At 53.5% G+C, this 24,245-nt stretch overlaps 1 long non-coding RNA gene across 1 annotated transcript in view; it reads right to left on the reverse strand.

Annotated features, from left to right (window-relative positions):
* Positions 1-19,657, reverse strand: part of LOC120880396 — a 41,221-nt gene extending 21,564 nt beyond the window's left edge. Inside the window, exon 1 of the long non-coding RNA XR_005725027.1 lies at positions 2,064-19,657. This is a non-coding gene — a long non-coding RNA (uncharacterized LOC120880396). The remainder of the gene's footprint in view (positions 1-2,063) is intronic.
* Between the last annotated feature and the right edge of the window lie 4,588 nt (positions 19,658-24,245).

Raw genomic sequence — 24,245 nt, forward strand, 5'->3', positions numbered from 1 at the left:
CCTCTACCCCAGAGGCTGGCCGACAGCGCGGGAGGAGAGAAGGGAAGCCAGATGCTGGGGATGATGGTGGTTTGGCCGAGATTCTGCGGCGAAAGAACGAGGGCCAGTCTCCTCCCTGGGTCTCAGGGACAGGCCGGGCGGCGGGGCGGGGCCCGGCGGTGGGGCGGGGCCCGGCGGTGGGGCGGGGCCGCGGGGGCGTCACGTGTACAAAGCGCATTGCTGCAGACTCGAGAAAAGCCTAGAACCCCGAGCCGCCATGATGACACCACACACACACACACAGACAGACGCGGAGGTCAACGCCCACCATGGCACCTGAGGAGGAAGTGAGGAAGACGGTGAAGAAGAAGAAAAGCTTGGGATTTGGGATAAGGAAAGGGGAGGCTGAAGAATGGCTGCCCGAGAGAGCTGGTCTTCGGCTTGAGGCCGGTGACGCAGGAGCGACCATCTTCGCGTGAAGCCGGCAGAGGAGACCCCCAAGACACTACATCCCCACAGCAGGCACTAGGGCTGCCAGGCCCCACCCTTGCTGCCCCACAAAAAGGGGACTTGCCCTCCATCCAAGGCAATGAGCCACACTGAGAAATCCCCAAGGGGGTTTTCTGGACCCGGGAAGATGTCTCTTTGTCGGGGATGAGTGCGAGGAGCTCAAGAAGCCATCCTGGTTGCCAAGCTCATCTAGTAACACAAATGGCTGCGTTTTCTTTTCAGGTTCTAAAATTGAAGGGTCTACAGAGCCCTGTTAAGTCACCCGGTATCACCCCTGCCAACCCTGTACGTGGCGGTCGCCTTTCCTCTGCCAACCGCTTCCTGAAAATGACCCCAGCCCAGGGTCAGCTCTGAGCTCCGACGAGCTGTTTTTGCTGCTTTCATGTTGACAGAACGTCCTGGCCACTCGGCTGAGTGCTCCATCTCCCGGCTCCCGACACACTGAGTCATCATCCGAAGAGGAAAAAAACAACAAAGCAGCCGTCACCAGGGTCCCCGCTGCCGTCGGCTGACGACTCATGAGCTGTCGTCACTCCCTGTTCTGCAGGCCCGGAACTAGTGACGAGGGGCTTCAGGGTGTCCAACTCCCCTCCCACGGGCTGCGATAGCGTCAGGAAGCGGGCAGCCACCGCTGCATTCGGAAAGAAGGGAAAGTAACCTGGCATCAAAAGGATCCCAGGGAGGCTCACTGGTTAACCCTCACTCTGCCACCACATGGCTCATCTACGTTTCCATGGTGCTTTCCTGATTCAGAAGGTTCTAATGCAAGAGCGGGTATTTAGCCCAGGTGGGGGAAGGCACGACCTCGCAAGTTTCAGGTGCCTGCTGCCGGGTTACCTCCTCCCTGCCCCTGGCTATGATACCACTTAAGACACATAAGCTTCCTTCTTCCCCATTTCTTCTCGAGCTACCTCGTATATTCCTTTCTTAAGTCCCCAGCAGAAAACTGGGCAAGGGGAATGAAGCTGCATTGCTTTCTCTTAGGAGCCTACCTGTTTGACAATATATTAGGCATTTCTGTGTAGTAGGTATAGTGGCTTCATTTCACTGACCGGGGACACTAAGACTTAGGGAAATCAAGTAACATATGTCAAAACACCCAGAAGAGTGAGGCAGAGTCAAGATGTAGACCCAGCTCTGCCCAAGTGCCACATCTCTGCTTCTTCGGTCTCTACAGATCTCTGGATTCCGGGGGTTATTCTGTCTGCCCTGAAGGTAATGCAACCCCTCCACCTACACCTCCTCTTCCAAGAGGAAAACAGGTTTGGTAGTCCATTAATTTCAGCTACAAACAGACTCATCCTCTTGCGTTAAACCTATCCTCAAAGCAAGAGGAGAAAGTTAATGAGGGCACAGGGAGGGTGGCACGGAAGAGCTAAGTGACCCAGACCCTGGGTTCAGGAAGATGAGCCACCCAAACTCCCACAAAGCATCAGGGATTCACAGAACTCCTTAAATAGACACGTTTTGGGGATCTACCTCCTAAGAGGCATTTTATAGACACTGAAGAGTGAGAGGAGAAAAATGCAAAGGCTGTGAGACACCAAGGTTCTAATCATGAGCAGAACACTTACCAGTCACTCCTCGCAGGGTTGCAGTGAGGAATAAATGAAATAACCACCGTCAATGAGCTGGATGTGGTACCTGCCAAACAGAAAACGTCAGATAGGTACGTTTCCTTTCTTTCCCCCGGCTTCCTGGGGCTCACAATCTAATAGGTGACATAAGACTTAAAGAACCCCAGCACATCTAAAGTAGCACAGGAGAGGCATGAAGATATGGGAGTTTGGTTGAAGTGGGCAGGGGTGGGTATGAGGATTGCTTCTCGTGAAAGTAATCAGGAAAGGTCCTTGGGAGATAGTGGGACTGCCGCAGGTGGGTGCCGTGGAGGAGGCATGGAAAGTAGCAGCAGTGAGAACAGAGACAGAGAAAAGGCAAGGAAAAGTAAGTTGCCTGGTTTTCCTGGAATACTTGGTCCACTTAAGCAAACTCGGAAAGGTGAGACCGTATATGAGAGCTAAGACAAGACTAGTCATAGACAGCCTCCAGCATCCTGCTAAAGGGAAGGGATCTCACTCTGGAGACGAAGAGAAACCATTTTAAATTTCTGAGCAAGAAAGACAAGATGGCCGCTGCACGCAGAAGGGCCTGGAAAGGAGAGGGACAGGAGGCAGGGAGCCTCACTGGAGGACTACAGCTGGAATCATGGCCCTGGCAGGGGACATACGGAGGAACACAGAGGGAAAAAAATGGGGAAAGGGCAGAGCCATCCAAACAGATCGTCAAAGCTGCCACGGACCCAACCCCCTGTCCCCATGGAGAGACTGCCAGAGACAGAACCTATTTGGGGAGCACAAACCACAGGTCCAACTCGTCGGAGGTGAGCTGCCATATCTCTGCTTTTACCCTCCCCCTCAAAAACCTGGTTTTCCCTCCCCCTGGACTGCTCTAAGCTTCAGGCTGAGGAAGGCATGGGAGACCCAGACCTCCGGTGAGCAGTGCCCACGTTTGGGCAAAGCCGGGGCCCCAGCTGGTGGAACCCCCACCCAGGGCTGTGTCCGAGAGTGGCACTGGGCAGTCCTGCCCATGGGGCCATCTTCACTGCGGCAGCCACCACTGTGCCCGCCTCTGCTGCGCTTTTGCCCCCCCTCCCCTCCTCCGTCACAGCCCCCGCCCCCCGCCCACTCTGCGGAACTGGCACAGCAGGACCAGAAAAACCAACGCCACCATGTCCGAGACCAGCAGAAATGCCTCCAAAATGGCAGCCTTATGATAAAAAGGAGTCTCCAAATGCCATCAACCCACCCAGGAAAAGGAAAGCTAGAGACAAGGGGAGGGGAACTGTCAACCACCTCCCAACTGGCCCCCCAAAGTCTTCCTTACTCTCCCAATGGTCACATCTTTCCCTACAGAAACTTCCTCTCAGAAAGCATAAGAGAGAAAAAAGGGCACTGCCTCCTCCCCCCACCCCCCCGCCCCCGAGAGGTCCTGGGGGCCCATAGGTGACATAGGGCATTTAGAAGGACGTTCTGCATTTCATACCCCGAGACAGGGGTCGGCAGTCCATTTCTGTCTGCAAACCCAGCCCCTCTCACTGACTGGACAAGAGCGAGCCCTTCAAGGGAGTCAAGTCTTCTCACTTCTCTCCCACCAGACCCTCCCCAGTTCTGTGGGCCCTGGGGAGCCAGGAGGTAGGGTTGCAAGGAAGGGCCGAGAAAGCACAGCCGTGCCCTCCGTTATGTAATAAGAAGGGCGGTGCTGTCCTAGGCCGGAGACCCGGAGCGCATTGCGCTCCTGGATGCGCAGTCATGGGCGGGGGCCACTGCGCAAAATGCAAGGATCGGAAACCCCCTCCCCACGGAAGTAGGGGTTGCAACGAGGGCTGGATGGGGAGCTGGGACCCTGATTTTTCCAAGCCCTCCTCCCCCAACCAGAGGCGAGCAGCCTGCTGCCCTAGTTTTGCTCTCACTCTCCTCACTCCCCAGGATGACAAACCCTTCTAACCTGGGACCTCCAAGTCTCTTGTGGCCCCGTGGCTTTCCCGGAAACCCCACCAAATAAATACGCAGTTTCTGAGCCGTGTCCCAGGCTCAGTCCCCATCCTCACCTTTCCAAGCACCAGGGAGCAGCAGCTTCTAGAAGGCAGGTCCTTCCCATAATGGGCTCATCTCTGGACAGCCCGGGACGTCAATGCAAATCTCTCGTCCCCGGGGAGTAGCCCAGAGTCAGCAGGAAGCCCAGGGTGGTGGCAAGAGCAGCAGTAGCAGCTGTGCCCTACCTTGCCCGTGCGTTTCCAGGGGAGCCAAGAATTATTTTGCCGCAACGCTGAGGTGTGGCTGATCGGAAAATTCCCACTAAAGAACAAATACTCTCTTCCAGTTTGGTCAACCCTCTGCGCACCCACCTCCCCAACCCTTGCTCCTCCAAAAAAAAAAGTTTGGGGGAGCCCTTAGCTCCTCTTCCTTATAGTGCATGAAATTAAAAAGGCACAGGAAGAGGCTTCAACTGGTCAGTCAAAATCAGGCAGAGACACAGGAGCATACGCACACCCCTAAACAGATTTTAGAAAGCTGCTAGGCTTCTCCCCCCTCCCCTTTAAGCAAGTGAAATGCAAATTCAGATTTGATACCCTGCCCTCGGCCAATCAAAAAAAGGTTTTCACCTGCCATTGGCCCACCCACCAATCAGAGGAAGTGTCTGGAGTGAGAGCCCTCCCCTGGCCAATGGAAGGCCAGCTCAGTCACTTAGTTAATGATGCAGCAGTACAAGGAAGGCCATCACATGTGAACTGGAAGGGGGCCAGCATGGAGACACGGGGAGCGCACGGTAAACAACTTCCAACGCCACAGGGATGACATTCAATCTCTAAATGCTAGCTTCCCTTCTCGGCCCATCCTCAGCCCCACTCAGCTGGCCCTATAGATCCCAGGAGCCTCACTACCTGTCCCCCCAGAGCCCACAACAAGACCCAACAGTGACTGCGTCACCATTCCCCACTTTCCCCAACTACGCAGTGACAAACGTGCCGGCTTCACCCCACTTCTCCCAGCCCACGCCCCATCCTGCCCACCCGCTCCCCCACCAGCCCCGGGTTCCCAGGGATGAACATTGCAAGCCAGGTAACTAACCCCTGGAAAGGCTGCCCCTCTCGCCTTCCTCGCAGTGTTCCTCCTCCTCACTCCTTACCTTCCACCTGAGAACCGTATGGACGGACGGACAGACAGACACCCAAACAACTTGGAAAACCAGTCTGTCTGCCAGATAGAATGAAATGGGGGTAAAGGCTGGGAGGTCAGGTGGGACTCCGGGGATGGCTTGCTACTTTTTCCTCTACCCTGGTCAGGCTTGGGCAGCTGATACTAAGGGAAAAGAAATTAAAGTGGAAAAAAACCCTCCCTCAGAGAAAAAAAAAAAAAAAAGGCAAAAAGCGAGAAAGAAGGTGAGAAAGACAGAGCACCCACATACACAGAGACATCGCCCCCGATCCCAGCAAATACGTACGTGGGGGAAGAAGGGGGTTACGCCATCAAGTCCTGAAGCCCGTCGGACCACCCATCGTCGCCTGCGCAGACCCAAATCTCGCCCGGCGGTAAGGTACCGCAGTCCCGAATGTTCCAGAAACTGGTCCCGGCAACCCTTCCGCCATCGCCCCGAAACCTCTTGCTCCCGACCCTGCCCCCCACCGCCACCCCACCTCTTCCCCGCGGGAGCCGCTCGCGCCACCTTGCGTGTCATCTCCCTAGCCTAGGCTACCCAGAGGCCTCCGGCCCCCGACAGATTTCTGAGCGCTTGGCAAGTGAGCTGGCAGAACCTGGTGCCCGGTGTTGCTATGACTTGTTTCTTGATTTCTCTCTCTCTCTCTGCTGCAGCACGGCTGTTGCTAGCAGACCTATCGACGGAGCGCTCGCTCTCTCTCTCTCCTCTCTCCTCTCCCTCTCTCTCTCTCTCAGAGCTCTGTGACGCAGATCTAAATTCTCCAGTCTGCTCCTTGTGTTGCAAGAGCAGAACTGCAGCTTTTCCCCTGGAGAGCCGGAGGGCAGTGCCAAGGCTGGTCAAACAAGGCAAAAAAAAAGTTGGGCCTACACTCGGCTTCTCTGGCCGCACTTCTCTGGCCCCTTTTACCCCAGACCTCACTGCTCTGGGGCATAGAGGGCCTAGTGCCCGCAAGCTCACGCCTTCTTTGAGGACTCCCCTGCCATAAGACTAGCTTAACTCTTTGAGTGACAGTGCCCAGAGCCCAGACAGGGCTGTCCCACACTGAATGTGGCGTCATCGTTTCTTGAACCGTAGGTGCTTCTCCTGGATTCCCCCAAAATAATGGTCCCCACCCTGAGACCACTGTTCTATTAACTCTTTCTGCCACAGACAAGTCTAATATTACAGCCGGAGCTGATTTTTGTTATTTTCTGCTTTTTTTGGCCATAAACCAGGACCTTTTTTCTCCCTGGAATTTCCTAAGGACAAAATACATAATTGAAACATTGCCTGCTTACCCCGTGAGTTGCGAGTCTTCTACTGGGGCAGGAGTGAGAGAAACCGCACTGAATGGCAGCTTGGCGAATCTAGAGAATCTCCACTCTTCCAGGGCTCAGAATTTTAGGGCCTAGGTGGATGCGTCCAGTCACTTCTCAAAGGCAGTTAGGCTACTCAGTCCCAGAGATCCAGGTTGCTGAGTCATTTGTTCCCAAGAAGATCCTCTGACAACATGAAAAGCAGCAAACCAGAGTGGCAGCCAAGCCTGAACACTGAGCGGCCAATGACTGGCTTTAATGAGACAAGCATCCACCAGCCCACCCCCCCCCCCCACTGCCCCTGCCACGGTAATACATGGGCATTCACACCTGGAATCGCTTACAAGGAGGGGGTTTCCCACCAATGCTCTGGAGACTGACTGGGCTTGTTTTTGGATACTGACAGGTCTCCATTGCAGCAGAGCACACAGCTCCAACTCCCAACATTTTCCTGCCCTATGACCCAGAAATAGTTCCCGAACAGCTCAGGTGCTAACTCACGGAACCACACACACCTAGACAGGCTCCGGGTGTCTTGGGTTCCCACATGGCCACATCCAAAGGCAGACCCGCCAAGGTTTCTGACGACCAGTTGTAGCACAAGAGCCTAGCCCTGATGAGAAGTGAGAGATGTATTCAGGCTCAATCAGGTTCAGGGGCAGCTGCCTCAAAGTATATCATATGGAGATCCTTGCAACTTCCAGACAGCTAGAGAATGAGAGGCCAGGCAGACACCTTACCCATACCTCGACTCCCAAGCAGCCTTCTTCAAGCAACTGCTCTGGGCCAAGGTTTCACCCAGCAGAAAGAAGACCACTTGGAAGACAACCATGGCACTCCACAGCTTTAAAAGAAGTCCAGAGCATCTGTGCCAAGCTCTCAGCAGGGGAGAAAGTGCTTCAGATTCACACCTTCTGGGCTCCAGGGTAGAGCATGCCAATAAAGAAGTCACCTACTGGTCTGATGACCAAAGGAATGTGGCCTTGATGGCACCAAAGCAAGTCCCCCGGAATGGTCCTCTGCCTACTTAAACACCACTTGCCATAGTTGCCTTTTCCATGGAAGAAAAACATGCCGAAGTTCATGTCAGGACATTCCTGATTTATCCAAGAGCCCAGGATCAAATAAACAAAGGGCTTTGAGCTCTGCCAGGGAGCCTCCTGCTTCAGGAGGGAGAACTAGGAGGAAGTAGGGCTCAGCACAGAGTTGGCCCATCACCCCGTGAACTGGTGAATGACGTGGCTGCTCACTGCCATGGCGATGGAGATGTCATGGGTGGGTGGACGTGAGAAAGGAGAGGCAAATAAGTCACGAGAGATGGGGCAAGAGCAACTTGGGGTCAGCCGGGCCCTGCGCAGCCACAGAGCATAGAGACGGAGGCCGACTGTGGTTCAACCGCAGAACAACAGAGCTCGAGCCCATGCAAAGGAAGGTCCCCGCGTCGGGCACTTGGCAGGAATCAGCTCTGATTTGCAAAACATGATCGCACAATGTTTGGGAGGTTTTGTTTCATTTCACTTTTCATCTAAGTCTTCTCTTTTTCTTCCCACGACCCCGTTACTCTCCTTACAGTTTTACTAAGATTGAAACAGTCACTTCAGGTGCCTCTGCCCCATTCTAGGTCTTCCTTCTATTAACCTGATTCTACAAGGCATTGAGAACAGAAAAACGCAAATGGGATGACCAGGAATCAGAAAGGGGATTCGGTTCCAAAAACATGGGAAGATATTTACTTAGCAAGGACGCCCGAGCCTACCAGGAAGCAGTTTTACAGGGGCTGTACGCAGTGCTTGATTTCAGGGGGTAAAGATAACTTTTGGAGGGAGGGGAAGGTGGCACGCTCCTTCTGTCTGCCCTGTGAGGTCTGGGGAGGCTGGGACAGGGCCCACTTGAAAAGACAGGGCTTCAACTCAAGCCCAGCAGGTCACTAGCTCGCTCCAGCTTTTCTGCAGCTTCAGGCCTCAGGAACTAAATGCTCTCTCCAGACATCGCAAGCTCTCGTGGCCTCTGACTGATCTGGGTCAAAACTCTGAAATGTCAAAGAGGAAGATTTTTTTTTTTTTTTTTTTTAAAGGGAATGAGCTGAACTTTTACCCAGCCCTTGCCCTGGGTTCGGAATGTAAGCCGTCTGTAATTGCCACAAACTCCAGGTCGGCAGGCACCAGCGGAGAGCAGAGGTCTGGCGCAGGCCTCTCTGTGCTCCCATCCCCTCCTGGACACCTCCTGAATGGGGCGGCCTCTTTCACCAAGAAAGAAGTCACTTCTCTCAACACATGCAGCCATGCAGGGGACCCATCCCAAACTCTGCACGAGCATCGAGGGCTCGAGTGGGTGTTCTAGATAATAGAGCAGGCAGCAGTCTGGTCTCGGGCAGAACTGACAGGTTCAGGTCCTCAGGGAGAAGGAGTTTCTGCTCACTGCCTGGAGAGGGGCAGGCAGAGGGCACTCAGTGATCCCGGGAGGTAAATCATTCATCAGGCACCTTTGTTGTGATTGTGGAGTCGCTAAGTCGCGTCCAACTCTTCGGCAGCCCATGGACTGCAGCCCTCCAGGCTCCTCTGGCTATAGGACTTCCCAGGCAAGAATACTGGAGTGGGTTGCCATTTCCTTCTCCAGGGGATCTTCCTGACCCAGGGACTGAATCCAGGTCTCCTGCACTGCAGGTGAATTCTTTACCACTGAGTCACTAGGGATGCCCCCTCATTAGGACGCCCTCTACTAGCTGCTGAGGCCACATCCGGCATAGAAGTCCAAGACACAGCCCCTTACCGCAGGACCGGTAGGTTCTGACTGAGGACCCTACAAGCAGTCCCGAATTGGCATTTCTGATATTTCCAAAATCTGCTCTTTAAAAGCTGAATTCATTTTCTCACAATACTAAATGTACTGGTTGGGATCCCAGGCTAGCCCACGAAAGCCTATTTTACTACTTGAGGAAGTCAGGAGGTTCAATGCCTTGGGGGGCTCGGCAGGTAAAGGCTGGGGGATGTGTGAGGGGAAGGAGCAAGCCCTTTCCCAGGTCTGGGGGTGGAAACCCCCAAGGGCCCAGATGGTCCAGTATTTCAGGAGAAGGTACAAATCTAAATGTATTACATTAAACTCTTGATTTTTAAACATCGTCCCGACTTTTTAAAAGCTAGAATATACCTGCAGAGCCTCTATTGTGTTTTCTCTGTGGTGATATATCCAAACTATGCTATAGGAACCTGCGCTGCCCAAGTGAGGATTTAAAGAAAGAAACAAAGAAGATAAGACTGAAAAGGTTCACCACACGGATGTTGTTACTAGAGGGAAAGAATGGCGCAGAAGAAAATAAGGGAAATCCTGCCTTTTGGGTCAATGGCTGTCCACCAGCCCCACGTGGAGGGCTGCGGCTGGAGGGGTGCTCCAGAGTTATTTTTAACTTGACACATGAAACCCTTAAAGTGCTAGTATTGGTGACCCATCCCAATCCCAGAAGGACAAAAGAATCATTTCCGTTTACAGGTCCTCTCTCCCAGATGAGAGTCGCTGCTCAGGACATCCTGAGGCTCTGTTGGGGCTGTGTTGATCAGACAGGAAGGGATTATCCTAATCCAGCTGCCCATCCAAGGCATAGGGCCCTCCGTAAACAACACTATGGCCAAGGCACTGTCCAGCCTCTGCTTCACTCCATAACCCCCAGCCCACTTTTGGGGAACTCAGACAGTGGGACATCACTTAAGATGACATCTCTCTCGAGGTCACTAATGACCAGCTTTACGTCTTCTCTCTGCCTCTGGAACCCATAGAACAAGCCTCCTCCTTCAAAGGCCTTCAGCTATTTTAGGATAACTTTGACAAGTCTTTAGGCTAAACAAGGAGGTACAAAAAGGGAAATGAAAGGGGTGGGGGTGGGGGGCAGGAGGGATGGTGGAGGGGAAGAAGCCAGAGAGAAATATTCTTAAAATAGCCGGTCAAAAGTTAACAAGCCCAAGGAGAAGAGGAAGAGACCTCCGTGATTATGTATTCATGAGAAAGGGGCACTCGTGGCAGAAAGACAGCTGAGTGGCGCAGGACATGTGGAAGTCCAGACAGCAAGCACCAAGATGGGCCTGGGGCTTAGACAGTTCTCAAGGCCAGCCACCAGGCTGTGCCAATGACCTGGGACAAACTGGCTACAACCTGAGCTTGGGAGAAGAAAACGTACAACTCAGTTTATAAGCATGGAATATCCTTTTGCCCTTTTTTTTTTCTTAGGTATTTGTTGGTTACGCATCCTGGATACAAATTCACTTGCCAGTGGTAGGTATTAGATGTATCCTTTCTACTCTGCTTGCCTTTTCTCTCTTTTATTGATGTCTTTTGATAATGAGAAGTTCCTCATTTTAATGTCATCCAACTTATCAATCCTGTCCCTTATTTTTTTTTTGCATTCTCAGTGTCTTCTTTAAGAAAATGTATGGCCACCTCAAGGTTATGAAAATATGCTAAGTGATCTTGTACACGAAGTTTTATTTTGTCTTAACTTTCACATTGAGATTGATGACCTCTCTGGAGTTTATTTTTGTGTATGACGTGAGGTAGCAGTCAAGATTCATTTCTTTCCTTGTGGACATCCAACTGACCCAGCGCTGTTTATTATTAAAATGACCGTCCATTCCCTACTGCCCAGCAGTGCCCCCTCCATCATCAATCAGGTGTCCAGATATTCAGGGGCTTGCCATCAGGCTCTCTGTTCCATTCCTTTGGTCAGGTATAAGATAGACAAATAGTTCTACTATTATAGTATGGAGCACTAATCTTAAATCAGGTGATTTTTAACATTAAGATAGGTCTGCAAGTAAAGTTTAAGAAAATATCAGTCCAGGAACTGACTTTGCAAAGTTCAATGTGGACAGACACAGTCTGAGCCCAGCCTGGGCCCCTCAGAAAGAACAGGATGAAAAGAAACAGACACAGAAAAAGCTCCCCGAGCTAAGGAAGGCAGCAGCAAGAAGAAAGGGACAGAGGAAGAAATTAGTCCTGTTTTCATAAACAGTAATACAGTGATCAAGAGGAGAGATTCATACTGTTCAAGAGATAACTGGCATCGAAATCCCAGCTACAGACTTTTTGCTGTGTGATCTTGAGCAAGTTAACTCAGTCTTTCTGAGCCTCAGTTTCCTGATCTGCAGATGGGGGAAAGCTTCCTCAATGAGCTGTGCAGATTATGTAGCTTAATCTGGTGTGTATGACTTACATCCCATTATCACAGAGCCTAGGAATCTAAGTATTAAAAAATATTGGGGACTTTCATCATGGGGAGTGGTATCTCAGACACCAGTCCGACTGTGGGAGCAATCTCGCCATTCAACAAACCTTTCCTGAGTACGTATAACTATACAAAGATAATACAGATTGTGGTTAAAAAAAAGTTCAGACTCTAAAATGAGACAGGATTGAATGTATATCTTTGTACAGTCTCTACTAGTTATAGAGACTTGAATAACTTGTTTGACCTCCCTAAGTTCCTAGTTTGAGCTTCATCTGTACTTCCTATGGATTTTCTTGGTGAGGATGGTATGAGACATTTAGCACAATGCCCAACACAAAGTTAATGTTCAACAGATACCAGTATCGCTATGTTGATGACAATGATGACAGACAATGATGATGTTTTGGTTGGTACCATGCCAAGCACCTGGAGAAGGCGATGGCACCCCACTCCAGTACTCTTGCCTGGAAAATCCCATGGGCAGAGGGGCCTGGTGGGCTGCAGTCCATGGGGTCGCTAAGCGTCGGACACGACTGAGCGACTTGACTTTCACTTTTCACTTTCATGCACCGGAGAAGGAAATGGCAACCCACTCCAGTGTTCTTGCCTGGAGAATCCCAGGGACGGGGGAGCCTGGTGGGCTGCCATCTATGGGGTCGCACAGAGTCGGACACGACTGAAGCAACTTAGCAGCAGCAGAAGCATGCCAAGCACTGGAAGAAAAGGCCTAGTAACACCTCAAAAGACCTATATCATCTGGCAGTCAGGGTCTTCCAACCAAGTACTAACCAGGCATAGCCACAACTCGATTCATACTGACAAGACTGAGTAGGCAAGACTGAGTGTGTGCGGGTGGTAGGCTTAAGACAGAGGAGGGGCTTGGAGGAAAAAGGCTGAGATGCAATGTAAAGGCCAAACATGCTGGGACAGTTAAATACCTGGTAAGGAAATTCTGAGGAAAATCTCAAGGAACTTTAAGAACAAATAAAAACACAGAGTCTGTGAATATATATAATTGGAAAAAGTCTGAAAATGTGCTGAATCAAATGGGGGAGGGTGGGTTATGTGTGTCAGAAATGGTACTTGTAGATGGTAGCCAAGGGAAGAAGTTTCCTGAAAGAACAGTGCCACGAACAGTTTTGATTAACAATAATGACCACGACATGGTCAGCATCACAGCCTTAAAGACCAAATCTTGTCAGTCTCCAGGAACAAGGACCCCAGAACCATGGTGGGGTTTTTCCCATAAAATTCCCCACCCGGGGGGACCATGGCACTTCTGCCCAGACTGCTGAGCTGAAGCAAAACAAGGCCGCAGCAGCGACCACAAACCCTGCCAAGGACACAACGCCACACCACGTGCCAAGTGAGAATCCGAGAGACAAGGGCTGAGGACAGCCTGTGCTGGAGGGCAGGTCCTGACAGAGGGGACGTGAAGATGCAGACTGAGATGCCGCCACGGGCGGGCAGCTGGAGCCAGGCAGCAGACGGTTGGTGGCCTGGCAGATGCCGGCCCCAGGAACACGGGACTCCCCCGACTGCAGGGTGAAAGGAGAGGAGTGTTGGCCAAGTCAGGGCCTTAACAGACAGAAGTGAGTCCCAGCACCAACAGAGACGTCCGCATGGAATACACCAGGGGCAAGAGAGCAACAGGCCGCGTCTGTTTCAGTGGCTGGTCAGGCCTAGGGTGGCAGGTACTATGACCAGGATGCCCTGTTTGTAAGTAGATGCTTTCTCCTGGGCAGACTGAGTCAGTCCACCTCTCGGGCCAAAGCTCTGGGCTCCAAAGTGTCCTGCCCAAGCTGGCTCCCATCACCTCCTGGGAAACTGAAAGAGGCCAAAACGTCTGTCTTCCCCGAGGCCACCGATCTTTCTAAGCTACTGTCCCCAGAGGGCTCACGGCTCAGCCTCAAGCAAAACCCAGGCCGGCGATGCTATGGGCACCTGCTATTCTGACGACGGGCTGGGGGCTCAGTAAACACGGTCATTCCACTAGTCAGAAGCTCCAGACCAGGGACTTCTAGGGCTGCCCAAAATGCAGGGGGCAAAGTCTGTCCTGGGACTCAGAGAGTAACCTAACTCGACTCTTGGCTGGCTACTCTTGAAACCCTGGCCCTGTCACCAGATGGAAATAATTTCCAGAGATGGAGTGTGGCTGGTCCATGTGAGCTGGACTGAAGGAAGCTCTACCACCTCCCTACATAGTGGAATCGGCGGTCTGTGCCGTGGACCAGGTGTGCCTGGGAAACGAGGGTGTCCTGGCCAGGTGCCCTCCAAACATAGGCTGGGACCTTTAGATGTTACTGCCACTCGTGGGGTTCTTGATTGAAGAGGGAGGCTCTGAGCAGGAGGAGACATCTCCAGGGTACAGAGAATCTGGGCAACTGATGATTCATGGGGCTGGACTGACCTCTGCGTGACCACATGAGCTTAGCACCATGTGTCTCAAAAGTGGAGTTTCTTTCTTGCCCCGGAACCAACTATTGCTGCGCTTAGCTGAGTCAGAACCAGACAGAAGTTGTCACAAATTACCAGTAAGATGGGAGTTCCCCAAACAGCTCAGATTTGAGCTTTAATTTCCATACTGTCTTCTCCCTCATCCAGGGGCATGCCCCTGCCCTTGGCTGCAGCCTCAGTAGGAGAGGAAAGACCCCAGGACCATCGCGCACACCAGGGCGTGACTCCTGACTTTCAGCAAAATGCTGGCCTTGTCGGGAACTGGAGCAGGGCCAAGGCTCTCATCTGATGGGGGAGGCTAAAACATAATCTTGAATGTCATATTCGGGGCCATACTAAGGATACATTTTATATGATTTTCATAATATTAAGCCTTAACCAAAGTAAGCTCCTACAAAATGTCTGAGTACATCTTCTGCATACAGAGAGCTCAAGAGTGGGGAGGGGCTGATGACCAGAGCTGTTAGGTGCGAGGAGGCCCTGTGAGTGTCTTACTTGCACAGGGATGGTGTTGGCACAGTGCTGAGAGTTCTGCTCCCTGCAGGCCTCTGGGACTGACAGGAGGCCGTTATTCTCAGGGTAGGATTCACTCAGGTAAGAAGGTCAGGGTTTTCCCCCGCAAAACAGAGCAGCAGTGACAGCCTTGAATCACAAAGGATGACTCGGAGAGCCCTCTCCCAGGCCCGCCACGTAACGTGGCGCAAGAGGAGCGGCCCTCACCCTGCCTCTAACATCTCCAACCCCCGGGGGCCCAGGGTGGACACTGAGGAGGCAGGGAGCCCTACATCTTCTCTATTCCCCAACAAGTGTCTGGGACAGACCGTGGCTCAGGCTTGGTGCTGGGCCCTCCCCGGGTAACCCTGCCCACGGAAGCAGGGCCCCTGCTGGCTGCCAGAGGCTGGAGAACAAGGACATCAAGACAGTAAGAGGACAGCTGGCTTCGTAACCCCACTCTGGCCCCCGCAGATAAGGTGGTTCGAGGCCCTGGGTGTCGCTCTGTGCGGTGACGGAGCTAACGGGAGGGACAGAGCAAACGTCAGTGGTGGGACGCCTGCAGGCCGAGTGCACTGATGACGCGGTCAGGAAGCTTCTGGGGAAGCCCGCCCACAAAAGGACCACCAGTGCTTCCGAGAGTCTAGTGTCACCAGAGGGCTAGAGGATGTGGACTGGAGGAGTGGAGATGCTGAGATAAGTCTGGGGACACCCCAGCCACTTCCCCTGCAAGGCCAGTTCCTAACAGCCAATGGCACACACCTGATGACCCAGTCCCCATGAAGTCAGGGGAGAGCAGGAATCATCACTTCTGCCCTAGACCCAGGAGAGCTGCCTGACCCCATACAAATGGCTGGGATGACCCACCTGGCTTAGAAGACTTAGGAACCTGGTATTATGAGGCATCCTATGAGTCACGCAGCCTCACCTTTCACCAACACGTGAAGACTGGTCTTGGGCTGGAGGCCAAGGTGTGGGACCTTGGGTGGGTTACTTCAGATCTCAGGCTAAGTTTCTCATCTTAAAGTAGGGCTAATGAAAAAACTCACACCCCTGCCCATGGTGTTGCAGGCGATTAAATGAGTTTAAATGAGATTAAATGAGCCCATACAGTAAACACTTGGTGGCACTGCTTGGTAGTCACGTCAGTCGTGTCTGACTCTTTGCGACCCCATGGACTGTAGCCTGCCAGGCTCCTCTGTCCCCGGGATTCACCAGGCAAGAATGCTGGAGTGGGGTGCCATCGCCTTCTCCATTGCCCGGTGCTGGAGGGTCCATAGGAGGCAAACAGTTGGCGGCACTGCTTGGTACGGAGCAAGGTACCCGAAGTGGCAGCTGGGATGACTGCTTTTATTCTTAGCATCCTCTCATGGTGGCCATTCAACTTACCTGCAAACGCTAGAACCCTCCCCCCCACCGCCACCCACGTCCCGCTGAAGGGGCTCACTGCCTCAGAGTCACCCATCTTCCCTCGCTCACATCCTTCCCAGCTCCAAGGGAGGGACACTAACCCAGTCCCCTGCATTAGCAGCGGCCCCCCGCCCCGGCCACTGTTGCCCAGCGGCCCCAGCCTTCCGCTGGAGCACCCCAGAGTAAGCGAGCCCAGCACCCACATCGGGACAGTCCTGTCCATGCACACAACCGTGCCCAGCAAACTCGTTCTGCCCGTCTCCCCCCGTTTCTGGGGTAAACATGCCCATGCTCTAAGCACTCCTCCCCAGCCAGCAAGCCTGCTCTGCCCTGCTTCTGCTTTGACATCTTCTCTCCTTGCTGGGATCCAGACCTGAACAAACACTCCAAAACTGGCCCGAGCAGGAGGGCCAGCAGACCGGTCTCCAGCAGAGCCTTCTTCCGGCAGAATCTCTCACTCCCTCTCACCTGCCTTCTCCAGCGGGGTGGCTACCGTCCCCCTACGCCCATCCTCACCCCTACCCCCCAACACCCTGATTAAACCTTGCCATAGTATCTTCCTTGGGAAACTCTCAGTCATGATCCTAGGAACATAACCAAGTTCTGCTGAGTTATAGCTCCACTGAAAAACACTCAATCAGAGGCTTTCAAATATACTAAGTCCACAGATCTACTTAACTCCCCTGAGCTGGGAACTGAAGCCTGTTCTCTCACCCAGAGCTCCGTGCCCTGAGCAGCTCCCTGGATGGGTCCCTTCCACTGGCCAAGGAGAAGGCAGGCTGACACTGCTGATGAGTGTGAGGATCAGAGAGCCACCATCTCTCCCAGATGAGGCAGGAGATCGACCTTTGTTGTCCAGCCTTTCCCAGGCAGGAGAGAGAGCCACAGCTGCCCTCCCTTCTCCAAGTGCCAGCAGCATGTGGAGCCCTCTGTTACAGTCCAGAGCCACCAACTAGAACCTGAACTTTTCAAAGACAAGGCCCAGGGCAGGTTTAGAACTCTCATTCCCTCCAATGTGAAGCTCCCAGAGGCACCCCAATCTCTGCTTGTTGATTGATGATTGGCTCATGAGGCTAGATTTGGCCTCCCTGTCAACATCACCACCCCAAGTCCCTGGCAGACACGAAACGGGCTTACTTGGTTCTGGTCCCTTCCCGGGGCACACTGGTCCCAGGAGGCCCCTGCTGCTCTCTCCTTCCCTGGTCTAGACTCGTCAAACATGAAGTTAATCCTCGTTACTCCAGCTTCTGGAAAAGATTCCCAAGCAGATGTCAAAGGGACACCCGACTTGTGCTTTTACTAACAGCCCCTGGCCAGAGGATGCGAAGGGTGGCTTGCTCTGGGCTGAACACAGTGCATCGTCAACTCTAGACCTTGGGATCAGTCATGAGGTTTTCTTTCTGGCACGGCCCTGCGCAAGGCTGAGGACGGAGGAGATAGCTTATCTCAGAGGTGGGCAGGCACCCTCTGTCAAACCCACCCTCTCCCAGAGAAAGACCAGAGACCTTACTAGCTCCCCACAGTGACTGACTGTAGATATGAGCCAAGCAAAGAGCACAACGCCATCCTTACCCGATACAGGAGCAGATGAAGAGAAAGGGGCAAAGAAGCGCTGTCGCAGACCCTGGGGGTAGGTGGAAACACGGAGCCTCACCCACCTTCAGGTGGCCCCGGGGGTGGGCTGGAATTCTTACTGTTACAAACACTCACCAACCAAGGAAAAGGGGGACAAAGCCTCTCTGCCTTGACCCCCAGTTCTAGGCAGCTCACAAATACCGATGGGCTCCAGACAGCAGCTCAAGGTTCCTCTGAGGCATGGAAGTGGTAGTTGCACAAAGAACCAAAGTCCTCGGGAGCTGTTCTAAGCACAGGCTCTAGTTCGTTAACGTGTTCCTACCAAGGAGCTCTGATTCTTCTAAATATTTCTAACACCTAAGATAACGCCAGGCACGCAGTGTTTGTGGACGAGGCTACTGAATCCAGGGCAGGAGGAGAAACAGAATCAAAATTAAATATAAGATACGGTTCATAACCAAAGGAGTTCCTAAAATAGATTCCAGAGCTAACATGATTTGGGAACAGTTATAAAACAGCCTGCCTGCAAGGAAGCTTCCCGTGGCCCTGGACTGAGTCTCACAGGCCATCACGCCACCACGGATGGTGCACCCGTTTCCGGCGGCCGCCCGCTGGCCGGACGAACACGTGAACACAGGAGGGAAACACAGTGCGAATTTTTGAGGGTCTACTTCTAAGACAGTAAAGGATCCGCCTGCAATGCAGGTGACCTGGGTTCAATCCTTGGGTCAGAAGATTCCCCTGGAGAAGGACACGGTAACCCACTCCAGCATGCTTGCCTGGAGAATCCCATGGACAGAGGAGCCTGACAGGCTGCAGTCCATGGGGTCATAGAGAGTCAAACACGACTAGTGACTTCACTTTCACTTTTCTAAATATCCTAAATATCAACATTTACCTTTCACTTTTGAAATCATAAAAGGCCCAGATACTGACTGATGGCTGAGTACCTCTGGGCTACACCCAGAGTTTTTGCATCACCTTCATACAAGAAAGAGAGAAGGGGGACCCCACAAGCTACTGCCAACATTAATCTCCCCTCCCCCCAACCCCATGTCTTACCTCCTCGTTTGTTCCGGCCCAAGTTGGAACCCGGCACACTGACCTCTTAAGACACACCCATCTCCCTGCCGCCTGCAGAAGGACTTGCAGCCCTGACCCCCACCAACTCCCCACCTGCCCCAATTTGGGAGAAGTAGAGCCTCCATTTGGTTTAGGGTCCTTAATGGGGGTCTGGCCTTCTGCCAAAGTTGCCCTGTGGCCAAGGCCCTCATTCCCAAAAGACACAGATATTTCTGGTCCCTCTTTGAGAAAAACTTCAAATAAGGATGAGCCTCCAGATCAGGATGCCACTTCCCTCCTACTTGCCCAGTCTTTTCCTCATCACGAACGTGAACCTCAACATCCACTGAGCCTGGTGCCAGCCCCACGCGTGTATCCTGGCTCGGTCCTCATGACAGGGCTCGGAAGCCGGGATGACCACCACCTTCATCCACAGGCTAGGAGCCGAGGAGCCTGTGCGGGGACGTGCAGCTAGGACTAGACTCACAACCCCTGTGCTAGGCAAGATAGCGACATCCCTCTCTTAGGAGACCTCCTCCAAACTCTGTCCGTCCCTGATGAATTCCTCCCCATTTTCGTGCCTGACAACTGCAGAGACAAAGGTGGGACCAACCACAGTTCCTTTTTTTTTTTTTTAAAAAAAGGGAACATCTCCATGTGCCATTTTTGTAATTTTTTAAGGTAAGTTTTTACTACTGACTCATTTAAGTGAGGTGTCATGTATGAATAATTCTTTCTAGTGCACAAAGAAGTTTTAAGACACATTATCCCATTTCACCATCCCCCCCTGCGGCTCGAAGCCTTGTGAAGTATACGAAGTTATCCACATTTTACAGATGAGCAGAAGAGCAAACCGAGGGGAGCTGGCCAAGCCCATCTAGCCAGTAAAGGAACAACTGAGCAATAAACCATCCCCAGGTCTTCCTGAGCTCCAGGTGCCCCCAGCACGGGCATCAGGACTGACTCCAGGGGCTCTCAGTCAGGGAGACTTCCAAGTTACTGGCTGCACGACCCAGAGCAAGTTAACTAACCTCTTCCTGTCTCAGCTTCTTCATCCATAAAACAGTGCTGACGACAACCATGACATGTGGTTACCCTGAGGATTAAACGAGATATTGTATGCTCAGCGCACGGGCCGAGACGCAGCCAGTGCTCATGAAACGGTGGAGACTGCCGCTGCACGCCACGCCCCGGCACGCCCGCGGGGCGCCCTGGCTCCCCAGATGGCAGTTAGAGAGGAGACCAGGTATGCTGCAGGTGCTTATTAACACAGGTGGGCTATGAGCGCCTTCTTCCACCAGCCAGGCACCTCCCGAGAGTCCGGGGCCCAGATTCAAAGGCATGGGCAGCAAGGAGAAGCCAGTGTCCTCTACGGTGGGGCCTGTGCCCTCCTGCCAGTCCACCACGGTGGCTCTGAGCAGCAGTGTCTGCCCCGAGGGGCCTGTTCCAGGATCAGGCAGCAAGGAGATGCAGGCTCCCATCGCAGGACCACATGGCCAAACAGTCCAAGCCCCCCGCCCCGCGCCCCCAGCCCGCCCAGGCAAGGCCTCCGAGCTCTGCCGATGCCCCGCCCTGTGCCCCGGGTCCTGCTCCTGGGCTTGGGAAACAGGCCTGTCCTGGGCGAGAAGAGCCAATAACAGCGGGTGGCCTGTTTTCCAGCAACCTTGCTGTCTCTCACTTTAAGATGAAAATAATAAACACCGACACCCAGAGGCTGGTGAGAGAGGGGGAAATCAAGTGGCCTCAGAGGAGCTGGGGCGCTAGGACTTGCGCGGCGTGGGCTGCCCTAACTGGGCAACCTGGGCAAGGTGCGTCAGAGCCAGGAGGCTGCAAATACACAGGCGCCAGGGCTGGAGGCGCCAGGCCCGGACGGCGAAGGTCACCACGGGCTGGCCTGGTTCCTGGTTCCTGGTGGCACTGGGGCCAGAGGGGGTGGGGTGGTGAGCAGTGCGCACGGCTTGTGACTCTCAGCAGTGTGGCCCCAGCACCTGCCAACCGGTCGCCCTGCGAACTCCAGGCCCTCTCTTCTCCGGGGCAGTCCAGAGTCTTCAACCAGGATCTTCCCTGAAGTTCTGGACCCGCCTCTCCTGCTCTTTCTCTAAAACCTTCACCGTTTCCCAGTGCCCGCCCCCGCCTCCCGCCAGGCTTTCTCCCAGCTGTTCCAGGTGCCCTCACGCATGGTCCTGATCACCCCCAGGGCTTGACCCACCCCAAGGTCAGGTCACACTGATCCCAGGGTGACCGTGTGTTCCCATTCTCCCACCCGGCACCCACTCTGACGCTGCTGAACAGCCCCTCCAGGCACCTCCCTCCTAGGTGCCTTCCTGTGTGAGTACGGGGTCTGCCCCACCCCCTGGCCCAAATCTAGAGGTCGCTGTTCTCCTGACACAGATCTGCTGGGTCCCTACCACATGCCAGGCCCTGGGTGCGCCAGGCATCGATACCACAGGGCCACACAAGATACGTCCTGCCCACGGTGAGCCCGTGGTCACAGGGCTGAGCAAACAAGCCCACCGCCACTACACGATGTGGTCACCAATCCAGGATCAACTGACAGAGTCCTTACTATGCGCCAGATGCTGTTTCAAGCATGTTACGAGCTCACTGAATCCTGTAAATGACTGCATGAGCTAGAGTGAGTGAAGTGAAAGTCACTCAGTCATGTCCAGCTCTTTGCAACCCCACGGACTATACAGTCCATGGAATTCTCCAGGCCAGCATACTGGAGTGGGTAGCCTTCCCCTTCTCCAGGGGACCTTCCCCACCCAGGGACTGAACCCAGGTCTCCTGCACTGCAGATGGGTTCTTTCCCAGCTGAGCCACCAGGGAAACCCAAGGGCAATGATTAATGTTCCAAGTCCCATTTTATAGATGAGGAAACTAACGCCTAGCAAAGGCCAAGTGAACGTACTCAGTGTCACCCTGCGGCCAGCAGAGAGGCTGGAGGGAGGCTCTGAGGCCCAGCAGGGCAGCCAGAGGTGAGCACGGCCACAGACGGAACCAAAGGCGGGGATGGCCACAGCCACGGCCCCCTCTCTGCTCTCCACAGAGGTAACACTGGAGATGGGCACTCCCCACACAGAAAAGAGACGCAGGGACAGGGCAGGTAAACCATCCCCCAAGGCTGCCCTCCCTGATTCTAGACAGAAAGTAGAAAGCAGGAAGGGATGCATGTACGAGCAATAGCCCACGGTCACAGCATGAGGCAAGCAGGAGGCCAAGTCCACAGCAAATCCACTCAGCATCTCCATTTCCACTGGGCCACCAGTGAGGAAACTTGACTCCCGATCTGCTGGGGGCTCAGTGACTCCAGAGTCTTGCCTCTGGCACAAGCTGGGGGTGGATCTCTGGGGTCTATCAAATGGCCTCTTCTTTCAGGGGCCCTGTGTGGCCAGGAAGACTCCATGTGCCCCTACCAGACAGGCTGCCTCTGCACCGGTGCCAGCCTTCCCCAGCAGCGGGAGGGCCAGGGCGGGGAAGCTGGCACAACTCCGAGGCACAGGTAGGCACGGGGCTCTGGGGTGCAGCCCTCAGACTGGGGAACCTCCACCTGGTGCTGCTCTCCCTCCCACGTGTGTGTGGGGCATGCAGCCTCCGAGTTAGGCACAGATGATGCCTGGGGAGGAGGGAGACATGCTGCCCCTCCAGGACTCCCCAGGGGGTCTTTCCTCCTCTTCCTCTTCTCTCCCAGTGGAAACCGCACCCTAGCAGTCTCGGCGCTCCGTGCAGGCCACCAGGGCGGCCTCCGTCCTGCCACCTAGTCCCACCCAGGCTGGGGTCCGAGCAATCAGAAGGGACCGTTTCCTCCTTTCCTCCCAGCAAGTCTGGAGGGATGGGGTGGGGGCGCCTCCTGAAACCTCCTGAAACCAGCTCCATGAGGACAGGGGCTTCTGTCTGCTTTGTAAAGTGCTAAGCCCCCAGAGTCGAGAAGAGTGCCTGGAACACAGTAAGCACTCAGTAAATGCTTGTGGAAGGCAAGCGTTCCCATCCCCCACCTCACAAACAGGAAGTCTCAGTATTTCCAAAGGTTACTCAGCTGGTCTACGGCAGAACCAAGATTCACAGCCAGGTGCGACTCAGCATGTCACGCAATCGTTTCTGACACTAGAATTGACTGAGTCCGTGACATGGTCTGGAGGCTCCAGAGGACACAGAAATGATTCCTACGACCGAAACTTTACAATGGGCTTATCATCCACCAGGTGCCGAGAGGCGTGAAGGCATGACCTTCCTTTACAGGCTGCGTGTGGGTATGCATATATGAAGTGGAACTCTCAGTCGCTCAGTCCCGTCCGACTTTTTGTGACCCCGAGGACTGTAGCCCACCAGGCTCCTCTGTCTGTGGGATTCTCCAGGCAAGAATACTGGAGTGGGTTGCCATTTCCTCCTCCAGAGGATCTTCCTGATCCCAGGAGCCAGACCCAGGTCTCCCGAATTGCAGGCAGATTCTTTATCATCTGAGCCACATATATATTTAATATGCATATACACGCATGTACATATATACATGTATATACATACGTACATGCATGTACATATATATATGTATCCAACTAAATTGTTTTCATATATAAAATATGCAAATTTCTTATACACATAAATTCTCTGAAGCCACCACTAGGCAATATGAGGGACCCCAAAGATTAAAACAGCTAATAAATGCAATGGGAACCTGGAGGGGGCAGGATTCACGGGAGGCAGAGGCTCCACGGAGGAGGTGGAAGCTGAAGGAGGCTCTGAGGAATCCAAATCTTCCAATAACAACGGAAGGAGCAAAGGCCAAGGGGCAAGGAATGGTGTGCAGAACAGTCTGGACACAGAACCAGTCAGGCTCAGGGAACAATCTGCAGAGAATTCGTGGCGTAAGCTGTTTTCTCTGCCTGTTTATTTTTTGAAAATTTATACCTCTGCTTTAAACTGCTTCATCGTCTGTGCCTATCCAAAGTTGTTTTATTGGAGGAACATGTTCCTCTGCAATTAAAAAAAAATTTTTTTTTTTTAATCAATGCTCAAACCCAGTCTCATCACACTGTAGATGGAAACCGAGATTGCCATGACCCAGAGCTAGCTCCTGGCAGGACGGGACACCCGCAAATCTCACATGGCATGATGGGAAGCAGAGGAGGAAGGCAGCTGGCGGGCCCTGAGCGCCCAGTGGGGCCAGGGTCTCGGGGCAACGACCCATCAAGCCCAGGGTCTTGGGTCCCCACAGCACACGCCTACAGCTGGGACGCGACCTGGGGCGCTTCAGCCTCTGCAGCAGAGATCTCCCTCTTACCCGAGAGGCCGCAGAGCTTTTCCTGCTGGAAATCACATGTTGTTTGTTGATTTTTTTTTTTCCTCCTTGGCTTGTTTTGACACGAGGAAGAGAGAGGCTAATCCACCCGGCAAACACGAGTAATGCAGCAGGGCGGCTAGCCCTTCCCGGAAGCAGTGGGGGCAGCCGTTCCGACGGGGAGAAACAGGATCTCCGCGCCTGACTGCTCAGCAGCTGACCTCTCTGCTCCCTCCTTGGGTGGATCCTACACACCCCA

The sequence above is a fragment of the Oryx dammah genome, unplaced genomic scaffold (assembly GCF_014754425.2).
Source record: "Oryx dammah isolate SB20612 unplaced genomic scaffold, SCBI_Odam_1.1 HiC_scaffold_21, whole genome shotgun sequence".
Classification (NCBI taxonomy): Eukaryota; Metazoa; Chordata; class Mammalia; order Artiodactyla; family Bovidae; genus Oryx; species Oryx dammah.